General features: G+C 44.7%; 1 protein-coding gene across 10 annotated transcripts in view; it reads left to right on the forward strand.

Moving 5' to 3' along the window:
* The window catches only part of DPYD (dihydropyrimidine dehydrogenase), a 638,604-nt gene that overhangs the window by 401,106 nt on the left and 222,986 nt on the right, over window positions 1-14,512 (forward strand). The gene's annotated exons all lie outside the window — the stretch shown is intronic.

The raw sequence follows: 14,512 nt of genomic DNA on the forward strand, positions 1-14,512 counted from the left end.
GCAGTTAATACAAATCTCAATAAAAAAAAATATTTTCTCTGATTCTCATGGCATATTTTAACTGTGATGAACTGTTCTACATTCATAGATCTCTCACTGATGTCCGCAGGAGTTCTGGACATCAGGGAGAGCAGAATATTGAAGTCCACATCTGAATTTTCTACATGCATTTCATATTTCATAAAGGACATAAATATTACATTACTTATTCCCGGGGAAAAATGCATGTACCCGGAGCTAAGATTAAACAAATCTATCAATTATTTCAACCAAAATATCTTTTAGAATTTTATTGATTTCTCAGGAAAAACAAGGACTGAAATAATTTCGGCTAACCCAAGTTATCGGTCTGAACATATCGGTAACTGAGTGGAATTTAATGGAGGTCACACTAGGTGATCTAGATTGTCTCATGGTCCCTTCTGGCCATAAATGAAACTATAAAATAACTATAACCTGCAAATTCAAAGTAAAGCTTAGCTTCAAAAATCCCTAAACAATAACAATCATGAAAATACAAAGCTATGTTTACACAAGCACTCTTAACTCTGCCCTTGTAACATCAATAACTTTTCATTCAATTTTATAACTGTTTTCTTAGTCACAAGTTTTCAATACCCAAAGTGATGCTCTGTCATCATGGTAAATTTTATTCTTACTATAGAGGTGTCGTGATCTCTGCCAAGGAGATTTGTGTATATAGTCCAGCTCTGTGTCTTATGACTTGTACATGGAGACTTTTGGACCAGAGGTAATGACTGCCCTCAATACGTTATTTGTTTGTTAAAATACATCTTTTTCGTGGGCAGTGTCTGGCTATGATGAAGGCTGGAGACTGCGCAACTACTCTGATTTAAGAATACAATATTCAATAGAGCTGGTCAGGAATCTTTTGGCAGAACATTTTTTTCACTGGGAAATGCTGATTTGTCAAAACCAAAAGTGTTGGTGGGAAAGGGCTAGTTTTGATCAATTTCCCATTTCATTATTTTTTCAAAGAAAATTTCAAAATAGTTGTTCTGAAATTTTCTAAATGAAAAGTTCTGGTTTCTTTTCTAGTTTGAAGCAGTTTATCGTTCTGAGATTTAAATTAATTATTGGCTATGGTCACAGGGTAGATTAATTTGTGTGTAAGGTTATCAATGGAGTTTATGAACATTCAAGATGGCAGCGCTAAAGGACAAAGTTAAGTTGTTTAGTTGATCATAGCAGGTTATCTGTATACTAGTAAATGTGTCATGAGTTCTCCAAAATGAACTTTGGAATTTCCAGACTAACCCTTGGATATATTAGTAACATAGCTTTCTCTTGGAGATATTTTTGGTTGAGAAAGTAATAGATTATTTCTCTAATCCAACTAACAAAGTTTGTCCTTTGGAATTTCCTTAGGTGTCTAATAATGTTGAAGAATTGCCCAGTAGCAGCAGTCACTTTTCAGGCTATGCACAGGCTATATCTGACCTCGCAATCCATACATGGGATGGAGCTCCTTCAGGGCTGGTGCAAGGATGTTTCGCACCCTAGGTGAAACTTCCACCTTGTGCCCCCGCCCTGAGGCCTCCCTCCCCCCCCTTGCGGCAGCTCCCCACCCTCCGCCCTGAGGCACCCCCCCCGCCCCAGCTCACCACTGCTGGGGCGGGGGCACGAGCACCCTGAGCACACCGTCGCTGCTTCACTTCTCCCGCCTCCGAGGCTTGCAGCACCTAAGCTGATTGGCTCCGCAAGCCTGGGAGGCGGGAGAAGTGAAGCAGCTCACCTCTGCCCCGCCTCCTCCCCGAGCACACCATGGCTGCTTCACTTCTCCCACCTCCCAGGCTTGCGGCGCCAATCAGCTTAGGCGCTGCAAGCCTGGGAGGCGGAGAAGTGAAGCAGCAATGGAGTGCTCGGGCAGGAGGCGGGGCAGGGGTGAGATGGGGCGGGGAGTTCCCCTGCGTGCCACCCTCCCCCCTTTACTTGCTGCAGGCGGCCCTCCCCGTGCTCCCCTGCCCCAGCTCCCTCCGCCTAAATGCCAGCGGCAACTGGGGTGGCTGAAGATCTGGCCGCCGCGATCACTGCCGAAGAAAATAGTGCCCCCCAAATCCCGGCGCCCTAGGCGACCGCCTAGGTCGCCTAATGGTTACACCGGCCCTGAGCTCCTTTATTATCAGACAATCTCTACAAGTGGCTTTGCTCCCCCCTATTCTAGACCCCTTATCCCCAATATGGCTCTCTCTTTCAGTTCTTCCTGGTCTGGACATACCTGATTCATTTACCCACTCAATCTGATTTTTGCTTGTAATTTCTTCCATAGTGGCTATACTCATCTTGGTCATGCAGATTTCATATAATGGGCATTGAGTCACATACACTTTGCAAAGCAACCATCATAGGTCATGTGTATTTATGCAGCATGCATTGGACTGCTGTGTATTTATAATGCATACTTTCAACTGCTTCATATGCATAACACATGCAGACTTTACTATACATGGGAAAAGTGCTCACAAGTGGTCTAGCCAATGTTTTCAGATGTTAACATTAGAGATCATGCATAAATAATGCAACTTAATAATATGACTTCAAATGTATTACTCACATTCAGAATTCATGTTTACTATGAAATGTCTTTATATATTTAACTGGTCATAGACAAAAATATCAAGTACAACAAAGAAGCACATTTCTTAGAAGTGCTAAAATGAAAGTTGTTGATTTTAAGATGTTTTGTCCTAGATGGGTGATTGGGGGGATGGGAAGAGAACAAACCAGCATTTTTAGCCAATCCATGCTTGCATTCATGCATCTCTTCTGACTGGAGCTTTCCCCTTTGGTGCCATTAGCATTTTCATTTCGAAAAATGACAGTCTGCAGTGGAAGCAGTAAAAATGTTCAACCTGTGGTTTAAATTATTGATTTTTTTGAATATTGAAGCTGTATTTCAAATGGATTGTGCAAGACTTACTCCAGTTGGGGGGTTTCCGAGGTAATTTGATATACAAATGCCTGTGTATTTCAAAGACATTTCAGTCTTTTGAGTTTCTTCAGATGATCAGATAAAATATTTTATTGTCTTCTGAATCACACAAGCAATAGATACAAGTGCTGCTTGAGGTTAACACATTGGCTAGCATATAAAACTCCTGGTGATTTATTATGTGTACTCAATGTCCAATCAACTGACAAAAAATAGCTCATTTATTTTTAATGTGGTAACTTATCTTCACTTAAAAAAGAAAGCAAGTCTTGATATGCTAGGATTGATGATTTAGAACAGAAAAATGCTCTGTTATCCATATAGTTGGTTAAATATTCAAAGTGATATCTAATGAGGAGAAGATGAGTTTATGGAATAGATTCTGGTGGTGGTGTTTTTTTAGTTTTTTTTAATGCAGATGTGCACGTGTACTTTCAAACAATTTGTGTTATATTAACATAGAGTAGAATGGCAGCAGAGAGATATAAAAGTCCTTTTTTTTTAAGTGTCTCAAACAGTCAGCACTTGCATTTTTATAGGAAATATTTTGACAAGGAGTAAGATTACTGATAGCAGTGTGTGTACTGTGAAGGTAGTTTGCTATTCTCAGCATGCTTCTACTTCTGGGGAAAAAAGCTACTTTAAAGAAAGTATGTTACTTCACAAGGGGTCTGATCTTGCAATCATTCCATATATGAAATGCATATAGAAGTTAAGAGGAGTTTTCAATATGGATTGATTGCAGGACTGGGCCCAATTAGGTACATGTGGCATCATCTTTGTGATAATTTGTAACAGGATGACACACATTTAAAATAAAAAGTGTGGGGGTTTTTCTTCTCAAAGATGGTAGTGGGTTGTATAAGTGCAGTACAAAAAGTGGTGGTTATAGTAAAGGAATTTCCAAACACATTCTGAAATTAGGAATCTCATTTTCAGCATATATGTATTTTGAATACACAAAGATGATTCACAGAAGGATGTGACCTAAAGCTGCCCATTGAATACCTGACGGGCTTACAGACCCAGTGATAACTCCAGATTGCTGGCTAAAGAATTTGCCGAGTGTTGTTCTTGGGGAAAAACATACTTCATTACTTTGCACAACAATCTACAAAAATCATTTTTAGTTTAAAGTAAACTATGACTCAAATGGCAGTGTAAGCCCTCGTGTGGCTCAGGGAAATACGGCTTAGGCAGGTAGAGATTGGCTGCATCTGGCAGCTAAGTTTATTTCTCCTTCAAAAAAGGAGAAGAATGCAACTTCTCTTGTGTGCTCTTGACTACATAAATGTAGATGGGACAGGAGCCAGACCTTGCTCCCAAGGTAGCAGACCAAGTGTGCTGGGAGCCACACTTTCGTCAGCCAGGTTATATCCACTTCCTTGACCAGTGCTCTATGGAGAGCTATGCTTGGAATCCCACTCTCTTGCTTGTATCCTGTTCTAATATGCCATACATGAGGATCAAAATTGGCCTCACTGTTTTCAAAATCGTGGTGACATCATAGTCTTAGAATAATTCAATTTTCAGTAAATTTATATAGGTAGATATTTTAAAAGAGTACATAGGAGTAAAAGACATGTTTTGTTTGTATAACTCTCATCTAAGCTTTTAAAATCAGTCTCATGGAATATAAGCCATATATGCAATAAAGCAACTAAAGAAATGTTCACTAAAATGATAAGGATATGTGGAAAACCTTAGCAAGAGCACATTGCAAATGTTTCTTTATATAGAACTGAATATTGAGCTGGGCATCATCTTTTTCACCAAATATGTAATGGTTCAGATTCCCTGCACATTTAAAGCCCTTTGTGCTGGACTGAAACAAAAGAGCTGTAAACCTGGCTGATCTGGAGATTCTGCAGGCATGAGGTTAGTGAAATCTTGGCCTCATTACAATCAATGGGAGTTTTACCATTGACTACACTAGAGGTAGGATTTCAGCTGGGGAATTCTCTGCTGATGTAGCTGTTTCCTGTACCATTGATATAGGGGAGTGAATTGGGGGGGTGACCTGAGTGGCCCTTGCTGGGTTACCAGCAGCTCAGGGCAACAGCCAGTTGGCATAGTCTACAAAAAGTCTTAATAATACCGTAAATTAGAAGAAAACCGTCTGGGATTAGGATCAGGGAAATTTAGCACCTCCTTTGTGACCAGTGGATGTTAGATGAAGCTGAGAATCTGGGCTCACATTTAGCATGGAAATTCCAGTATCTTTCAATGCCTAGGTATATAGATTCCCATTTTATACTTGCATTAAAATGTGCAAACAAGATTGACTTATGTATTAATAGTCAAATCTGGGGATCCAGTTTCAGCCCAGCATGCAGGATATATCTGGACTGAGACTGAGAAAAGGAATCCTGCACCACAGACTGCAGAGCCCTCCTGGATCCTAAAGTTCCTTAGGCACCGGGAGAGAGGAGGGGAGGGGGGCCGGCTAGCCAGGCGCCATCCTTCCCTGGTGAACCAGTCCACCCCTAGCTATCTTCCACACAGCTGGACTCTAAGCACTGCTGGTGGTACACACATCCTGTGCGGCCACCGCACACCCTGCCCCTGCTTTGTGCAGCAGAGCTGCACTGGTTTCACTGCCTTGTGTGCCTCTAGCCATAAAGGTGAGGGCTGATTTTTGCCCCCATAATCCTGTTTTCAAGCCGATGAGTGATTAAGAGTCCATGTTACGGTTATTAACGACTACAGTTAGAACATTCATTTATTTCAAAGTGTGTGAAATATGATTTAAAAGCTTTTACAAATTGCTTCACAGAAAAATAACTACAAAAGAGTCTTTATCTTTCACTCACATAAACTGTCTTAATTTTATCTCTTCTGATAACTAATTATTGATTTATTATGTTAGATTAGATCTACTGTGATTGTTATGTCAACTGTTTTCATGTTTACATCATTATTAAAACAAAATAAAAACAGGCCATTTTGTGGGCAGTACTTGTTTTTGACTGTGCATATTGCAATAGCCAATACATAAGGGGGAACATTGCTTTATTTAATGGACTTTTAAGTAGATGAGGCCTCTAGCCAAGATCAAAATCTATAATAAAGATCCTCTGTAACAGCAAGTATTGAATTAAAATGGTTTGAATCTCTTACAGAATGTAGAAGGTGCTGGATTAGGATCAAGAATCAAATTAGCTGGGATTGACATTTTCATGGTTTATATTTTCCACAATTATGTTAAATATGCAGCACTGTAGGTAATCAGATTCAAAGAACAGTACTGGTAAATGGCCCAGTCTTGCAGTCCTTTCCCAGGCAAAACTCCCTTTGGCTTCAATAGGAATTTTGCCTAAGGAGAGAAGAAATGTGTTTAAAACAAATAAAGGTAATTGAAAATCCTGTGATATCAAATTGGAAGTTTAGTGAATAGCACTTATACAAACTTATCATGGGAGCATGGAAAAATATTTCTTCTACTACACCAGGCCCTCCTACCTTTCCAAAAGTCAAATCAGGACCTTGTTCTCTGTAACTGGATCTGGCTAAGTACTGAAATTAAACACATGCCAATTTAAGTCATTCCCAACTGAATTTATATATTTTACTCAGGTTTCTCACCCTAAATATGTAATGATGCTAATCTATGTTTATAGAATGTAAACATTCTTAATCCTTGGTGGAAAGAGAAAATGCTGCAGGTAACTACGAAATATGCTTTGATATTTGCAAGTCATCCCCTGCAGAAAATATATATATGCTCAGAAGGTAATGCTGATTCTCTGTTTAATTGCTTCATCCAGCAATAAAAATATTTTGGATTATTCACATATTTTAAAAAAATAATTGGTCATGTTTTAGTGTCTGTAAATCCCCAACACTGATCCTTTATGTGCTAGGATTTTAACAAGGGTTGTGCTTTTTTTTTCAAGATTTTTAATTTAGATTATTAAAGAAACAAAAGTTTTCCTGCTCTTAGAATAGAAAGTCTCTCCCCCCACCCCCATACCGAGTAATGGAATGCACTTGATTTACTAATAGCAATCTGGAGGAAAATATTTTAGTGATGGATCACAATTTACTAATGGGGTTTTACAAAACAGCCTCTAGGAACAGCTATAAAAACATTGATTATATGGTTTTCCTAAGAGAAAACAGTAATTAAAATTATGCCACAGATTGGATCAAGATGTGTTAATATTTAATTAGGCAATAAATGAGCCTGGTACAGGTGTCCAGAGTTGATGACAGGAGCTTTGCTAATACCTGAAGTATTTTCTTAAATAAATACTAGCCTATTTTTTTAAGTATGAATTTTGATTTTTAATTTTCTGATATTATAGCTCTTTGGTTTGTTTTTTCCCCCTAATTTCCACATCTATATGTTGACTATTAAATTTTGGATGCTCGGAACTTATCCTTTAAAGAACGCCGTTTCTCATTGCTAATCAGTTACCATTCCGATTATCTGCTTGTCATGGTTACAGACCTAGCTGCTTCTGTCCTCTTTCTGGTCTATCAAGAGTTAGTCTTATCTTTAACTGGAATCTCATGACTATCCTAACTTAGACCAGAGTCCTACTCTGCCCTGTGTGTAGCAATTGCTTATCTCCCTCAGATCCAGCTGGGTTTTGAACACTTGTGTTTCATCCCTCCAACAACCTATGGCCAGTGCTATTCACCAGCAGCCTTATTAAAACAAAGCAATTGGAATATTTAAAAATAACAAACATCCCCCACTCATAGTGAGTCTCATCTAATCTTACTCTTAACTACAAGCTACGTTAGATAGGGTTTCCTTTTAAATTATAGGAAAAGAACAGAACCAACTTACATTCTGATTGAGACAAGATGGGTGAGGTAATATTTTTTATTGGACCAACTTTTGTTGGTGAGAGAGAGAGAAGTTTTTGAGCCACATAGAGCTCTCCTTCAGGATCGACATGGCTACAACTACACTGCATTACATTCCGCCTAGCAAGCCCATCTCCTCCTGTGACTTCCCCCCCTCCAATCCCTTGGTCATCACAGCATGTTCTATTGCTCTTCCCCACTTGCCTGCAGTGCCGGCCTTTGGGGGGGAGCGGGGGGAGGGCCCCAACCCAGGGCGACCCACCCAAGGGGGTGCCGTGCGCAGGGTTTGGATTCCCACCTGACCTGCTGCCGAGAGCCAGCTGGGCTGACAGAGAGGCAGCACGGCAGGCAGGCAGGCGAGCAGCAGCATGGGGGAGGGGGAGAGACCCGAGCTGCAGGGGGCAGTTGGATGACCAGCCCTCCAAGCCAGGTGATTCCTCCAGAGCAGGGATGCCCCTCCTCCACCCTAGGGTGACCAGATGTCCTGATTTTATAGGGACAGTCCCAATATTTGGGGCTTTGTCTTGTATACGCACCTATTACTCCCCACTCCCTGTCCCGATTTTTCACACTTGCTGTCTGGTCACCCTACGCCACCCTGCTCCATGTGTGCAGCTGCTGCTGTTCCTGTCCCCTTCCCCCCATCACCTGTTTGTCCCTGGAGTCGCCCCTGGTCACTTGGACTGGGAGCATCATCCTGTCAAATCTGGGAGGTGGGAGGGGGAAGGATGGTGGGGTGTCTCCCTCCCTCCCCCCATGTACCCGATTTCCACTAAGCTGGGGTGACGGGACGGGGAATTTGTGTGTTCTGCTCAGGGCTGAAAGTAAGTTAGGCCACTTACCGATACAGGCCGGGGGAGGGCTCCGGCCCCTGGAAGGGGCGGGGCGAGGGGTCAGTATCCACCAACCAGCCCTTTCAGGCGGCCTGGCCCACACCGCCTGGAGCTCCCATGTTGATTTAAAGGGCTAGCGGCAGCAGCATCCGGAGTCCCAGGCCCTTTTAAATCGCCGGCCCCAGGGCAACTACTCCTTTTGCCCCCCCACCCCCGCCAGTCGAGGCTGGGGGGGGGGCAATGGGGCAGGGACATTAAAGCACTGCAGGGCCCTTTGACACGGCAGCGCTTTAACGTTGCTGCACCCCCCGCGGACCAGGGAGAGTGGGAGCACAGGAACGTTAAAGCATTGCCGTGGCAAAGGACCATCCTTAAAGCGCTGCTGTGGCAGTGCTTTACTGTCCCTGCCCCTTTTGCCTCCCCTGTCGGCGGCCATGCTGGTACAGACCCTACCAGCAGGGCTGCCGACGGGGAAGGAGCAGTGATGTTAAAGGACGGTCCTTTGCCGCGGCTGACAGGGGAGGCAAAAGCGGCAGGGACATTAAAACACTGTCGCAGCAGTGTTTTAATGTGGGCTGGGTGTGGGCCGGTGCGGGTTCTCATCGGTACAGAATACTGGCCCCTACTGGCTCACTTTCACCCTGGTGCTGCTGCCTCTCTGGGTCCTGAGCTGCTGGTGGCTGCTTGTGTCTGAACAAGCCTAGTTCAGGCTCCTGACCCTGAGTTCTTTCTTAAAGAGACAGCGCACTCCCCTCAACATACACACACTCTCTCTCTCTCTCTTTCACACAATCCCCCCAACACACACACCAGGGCTCCCTGCATCCAGGTCACTTCCTTACCTGGGCTGTGTTGAGGCATCAGGAGCTGCTGCTCTTCTGCTCTCCCTTTACACAACCAATAGGGAAAGTGACCTGGATGCAGGAAGCCCTGACATCGCTCTTTGCTCCCCCCTTACAACCCCCTGTAGGGTGGAGGAGCAGCAGTCCAGCGGGGGAGTGAGCAGCTCTCAAGGCAGATTCTCCACTCTGGCACTTCAAGTGCAGAAAGTGAGGGCCAGCAAGGATTTAAAAAAATAATGTATTACACTCCCAAGGTTTCAGCTTTTCTCTGACCTTGACTTGGTAAACATTGCCACCGCCCAAACTCAAAAACCCTATTGAATCCAGGAAGGAGCACTTGGGAATTCCCCCCTGTGGGGTACCCTCAAGCCCTTCCACCCCCCTCCGCGGAAGCGCTGACAAAGAAAAAAACAAAGAAAATCAGCTGTTGCCACCAGCTAATTAAACAACATGCACAAACCGCTTAGGACACCAAAAATCCAATCCTGTTCTTCAAAAAGATAAATTTTATCAAAAACAAAAAGAAAGAAAATACATCTGGAACTTAGGCTTTTGCTAGATTTTAAAAGAGCAATTCCAAAAATTAAGCACCCAAAATAGCTTTTTTGGGGGTTCAGCTTAAAGGTTACAAGCAAACAAAAGCATCTGGGGTTAGCACAGAGGAGCTCACAAGCCAATAAGAAATAAAAGAAATCACCCTAATCACGTCTTTCTAACCATTTCTGATCTACTTACACATTTGGAGTTTCAGATAAATAGGGTTAAGGTATAATTTGATGTTTTTTCATACCTGGTTTTAAAGCTGTTTACAGCATTGCTGCTCTGTGTCTCTGCTCTTTCCCAGAGAACCACAACACACAGACAAAGGGAAGTTTCTTTCCCATTTTAAAAAGTTCTAGCTCTCCCATTGGGTTTTTTGGTCAGGTGCCCACTCCTTTTCCTTTATCCGGGGAAATTCGTTAACTCTTTACAGGTAAAGCAAGAAGAGAACATCCACCAAGAGGGATTTTATAGCTAAGTGACTGGCTAGCTGTCCAGGGCCGCCCAGAGAATTCCGGGGGCCCGGGGTCTTCGGCGGCGGGGGGCCCCCGCTCAGGGGCGGCTCTAGACCCCAGCGCGCCGAAGACCTGGGGGGCGGCATTTGGCTCCGGTTGAGCTCCCGCAGGCAGGTCGACCGGAGCCCGGGACAAGTGACTGCGGCGGGTGCCGTGGTCCCGCGGCTCCGCTTGACCTGCTGCAGTCATGCCTGCGGGAGGTCCAGCCGAGCCGCGGGACGAGCGCCCCCTCCGCAGTCATGCCTGCGGCAGGTCCACTCGTCCAGGGCTCCGGTGGACCTGCCGCAGGCATGCCTGCGGGAGCTCAACCGGAACCGCAGGGGCCCCAGAAAACACTCGTGGGGGCCCCTGCGGGACGCGGGGGCCTGGGGGAAATTGCCCCTCTTGCCCCCCCCTCTGGGCGGCCCTGTAGCTGTCCATAAAAGGGAGCTATCCCGTCCCCTTCATTTATCACAGCAGCAATGCCAGCTGCTTTGTGCATCCAGGTCAAGTTCCCCATATGGGTGCAGGAGGGGCATGCAAAGGGGGCACAGTGCAGGGGTTAGGGGCACAGGAGGGGGCAGTGTTGGGATGTAGGAGGCAGGGATTGGGGTGAAAGGGGTATGTACAGTGCAGGATTAGGGGGCAGGAGGGGCAAGGGTTGGGATGAAGGGGCACTGCAGGGGTTAGGGGCTCAGGAGGGAGGTGCAGGGGATAGGAGTGAAGGGGATGCAGGAATTGGGGCACAGGAGGAAAGTGCAGGGATTGGAGTGAAGGGGGCACAGTGCAGGAGTTAGGAGCAGAGGCGGGGGCAGGTGTTGGGTGCAGGAAGAGGGCAGGGGTTGGGGTGAGGGGGCATGCACAGTGCAGGAGCTGGGGCACAGGAGGGAGGTGCAGGAATTAAGGGTGAAGGTAGCAGTGTAGAGATTAGGGGTGCAGGAGCGGGAGCAGGCGGGATGAAGGGGGCACAGTGCAGGAGTTAGTGGGGAAGAGAGGGTGGGGAGCCCACGGGGCCAGGGGCAATGGCGGAGTGCCACGCTCACAGGGGTCAGGAGCACCAAAATGCAAATTCGTCCAGGGTGCCATTTTCCATAAGGCCGGCCCTGCTTGCCTGTGTGAGTTTTGTTTATCCTCATTAAGTGATTTGCAACAACTGTTGCACAAGCCAGTTGTACACATCTCACTGTTATTCTGTGATCAAGTAAATGTTGCCTCATATCTTAGCTGCCACACACCACAGCGCTGTTTTGCAATTAATGCTCAGCATTCTGGTCAGATATCCCATGGTGTGTTTTCTCAGCTGCTGTTCTGTATGAATTCTGGGATTTTGCATGCTGTGCATTGTGGGAGTCTGATGGGAATGTGATGGGATTGTGGGATTTTGGGACAAACTAATAATTCCCATGATTCCTCTTCATCCTATCAGCCTTCTCATGTCTGCAAGCCAGCGCTGTTTTCAAAGCAAGTGCTGTCAGGCAGGCAGCATGAAGTAGTTTGGCTAATGCTGCGATCCCCATGGTGATGAATATAAACAGAATGTTGTAACTGTGTCTGTGCAAAGGGGGGGTACAGAACAAGGGCTGTAAGCGCACCATATAAAGAGGTGGCTGACACTGAGCAGCCCACCGTGTAGATCTTTTCCTAGAACAGCTCCATTCAGCGCTTTTGTGTCTGACAACTAGCAGTGACTTGTGGAACAGGAGAGTGCTGGAGACCTGAGATGACCTGCAGTGGCACCAGAACTTTAGGATGCCCAAAGTGTGGTTCTCTTCAACCCACATTATTCACACTGTATTTTTCCAGTCAGCAGGGGTATCCATCAGGATCTATCCAGGAGAATGCTCCCATGATGGCTGTTTTGTTGTTGGGCGGTTAGACCCATTCAGTCTCAATGAGTTGTGATCACTGGTCTGATGACAGTCTCCCCACTGTAGGGGCAGGGTTTGAAACTGACAGACCCCATTAACCAGGACAAGCAAGTGAACAATTGACAGATGTGCATGGGTTTGAATGCAGGCCGCAAGTTTATTCAAGATACTAGACTCTGTTTGCCAGAAGCTGGGAATGAGCCACAGGGGATGGATCACTTGATGATTGCCTGTTCTGTTCATTCCCTCTGGGGCACCTGGCACTGGCCACTGTTGGAAGACTGGACACTGGGCTAGATGGACCTTTGTTCTGACCCAGTAGGGCCATTCTTATGTTCTTACTTTGGGGAGGGGCATTAAATTGGACCCCAGCCACATGTAACAGCATGATATAAACTTCAAATTCTATTGCTTCTAACCCAGTTCTGCTATTGAAAGGCTGTGGGAAGGGTGAAAAAACCCACCAGGCTACATGCCGGTATGGCCCAATAGGAAAAATTCCTTCCTGACCCCTAAAAACAGGCCATCAGTCAGACCTGCATCATCTGAAGTGGCACAGCTCCTAATCTACAGCTATAAGGGGAGGGGAGGCAGCATTTATAAAGCCCAGGCTTAGCTCAGATAGGCAAGGGAGGCACACAATAGCCCGTCAGCTGGCACCATCCCCCTTGAGCCAGCCAATGGCTAAGCAGAGAACTTGAAGGGGGCTAGGAGCTAGCCTCCCACCCTGCCACATGTATGTTTGGGCTTCTCTCATTCCTTGCTATCCAGTCAAAAGTCTTCCCTGCTAAAGGCAATAAGAAGGTGTGGTGTATTTGGTTGTCGTGGTAATAGAATCTTGTTGCTATGGCAACTGAGTTGGATTATTAGGGGGTAGCCCAGCCAGTTTTGGCTGGATTTTGGTTAGTTCAGTGTGTGGCAATAAATGCTGCTTTTAAGATTTACAGCTCTTTGTGTCTCCAGTGATTTCTTCCTAAAACTGTTGCCCCCAAGGATATAACAGAAAATATTTTAGACTTCAAGCCCAGAAATCACATTTTGGGATATAGATCAAAATATGCAATTAATATCAATATTTATGGTTGTCTTTCATCACGTTCCTCCACCACACTAAAGACTAACACAGCAACCTCTTTCTGTGCATCAAGATAGTAGAATCCAATCTCATAATGATGTTCCCGTTTGAGCATCTGCTCATTGTTATTATCATGAAATATTCACTTTTCTTCTATTGCATATCCTTATTTTAGGTAATAAGTTACAGGTATGGGTTTTTTTTAAGAAAGCTAATCAAGTTCTTTAATACAAGCTATACAAATATATTTTTAGGGGTAATACCAAAGCCAGGGGCGGCTCTATGTATTTTGCCGCTCCAAGCACAGCAGTCAGGTGGCTTTTGGCGGCACGCCTGCGGGAGGTCGTCTGGTAACGCGGATTCGGCGGCATGCCTGCAGTAGGTCCGCTGCTCCTGTGCCTTTGGTGTACCCGCCGCCAAATTGCCACCGAAACTGTGGGACTGGTGGACCTCTTGCAGGCATGCTGCCGAAGGCAGCCTTACTGCTGTCCTGACGGTGACTGGCAGGCCGCCCCCCTTGGCTTGCCACCCCAGGCACGTGCTTGGTGCGCTGGTGCCTGGAGCACCCCAACCAAAGCCACAACTTGTAATTGATTAAGTATGAGTTGTTACTTAGTTTCAAGACATTAGAAAATACTACAACAGTCACTGTTTGTTTTATTGTAGTATAGCAATACTTTAGATTTATTATAGAGACAAGCTTGTTTATTTGCTGATGACTGATTTTCAGAGTTCTGTATTTTCTGTGGCTGACAGTGTCAGTAAGAACAATTAGCTGACTATCTTTGATTTTCAGTTAAATTGAATACTGAATTTCAGTAGCTGCCAAAAATATTAAAACGATTAACTTTTCAGCTTTTTGTTATGTAATGATTTTTGGATAATTGTTGTTAATGGTTATGATAATAAGTTAAGAAGTCATCTCAAGAAGTCAGAACAATTTATATTTCAATAAATTTCCAAAAGGTAAAAGTAAAATAAATCCCTACACTTGTATCCTGCTTTGTTTGATGCACATCAAGGCTATATATCTCACAGGCTTGTTTTTTTTTTCTTAGTCTCCATTTCTTTTTATGTATCTGATTTTTC

This window comes from Mauremys reevesii, linkage group 8, assembly GCF_016161935.1.
Source record: "Mauremys reevesii isolate NIE-2019 linkage group 8, ASM1616193v1, whole genome shotgun sequence".
In the NCBI taxonomy this organism is placed as follows: Eukaryota; Metazoa; Chordata; order Testudines; family Geoemydidae; genus Mauremys; species Mauremys reevesii.